We start from the raw sequence: 501 nt of genomic DNA on the forward strand, positions 1-501 counted from the left end.
TCCAGGTCTCTCTGGATGACATCCCGTCCTTCTGGTGTGTCAACTGCACCACTCAGCTTGGTGTCATCCGCAAACTTGCTGAGGGTGCACTCGATCTCGTTGTCTAAGTCATTGGTGAAAACATTAAACAGCACTGGTCCCAGTACGGACCCCTGAGGGACACCACTCGTCACCAGTCTCCATCCGGACATCGAGCCATTGACCACTACCCTCTGGACGCGACCATCCAGCCAGTTCCTTATCCACTGAACAGTCCACCCATCAAATCCGTAGCTCTCCAATTTAGAGAGAAGGATGTTGTGGGGGACCGTGTCAAAGGCTTTGCAGAAGTCCAGATAGATGACGTCTGTTGGTTTTCCCTTGTCCACTGATGCTGTCACACCATCATAGAAAGCTACTAGGTTCGTCAGGCAGGACTTGCCCTTGGTGAAGCCATGCTGGCTATCTCAAATTACCTCCCTGGCCTCCATGTGCCTTAGCATAGCTTCTAGGAGGATCTGT

The sequence above is a fragment of the Egretta garzetta genome, unplaced genomic scaffold (assembly GCF_000687185.1).
Source record: "Egretta garzetta isolate BGI_Z169 unplaced genomic scaffold, ASM68718v1 scaffold45, whole genome shotgun sequence".
Classification (NCBI taxonomy): Eukaryota; Metazoa; Chordata; class Aves; order Pelecaniformes; family Ardeidae; genus Egretta; species Egretta garzetta.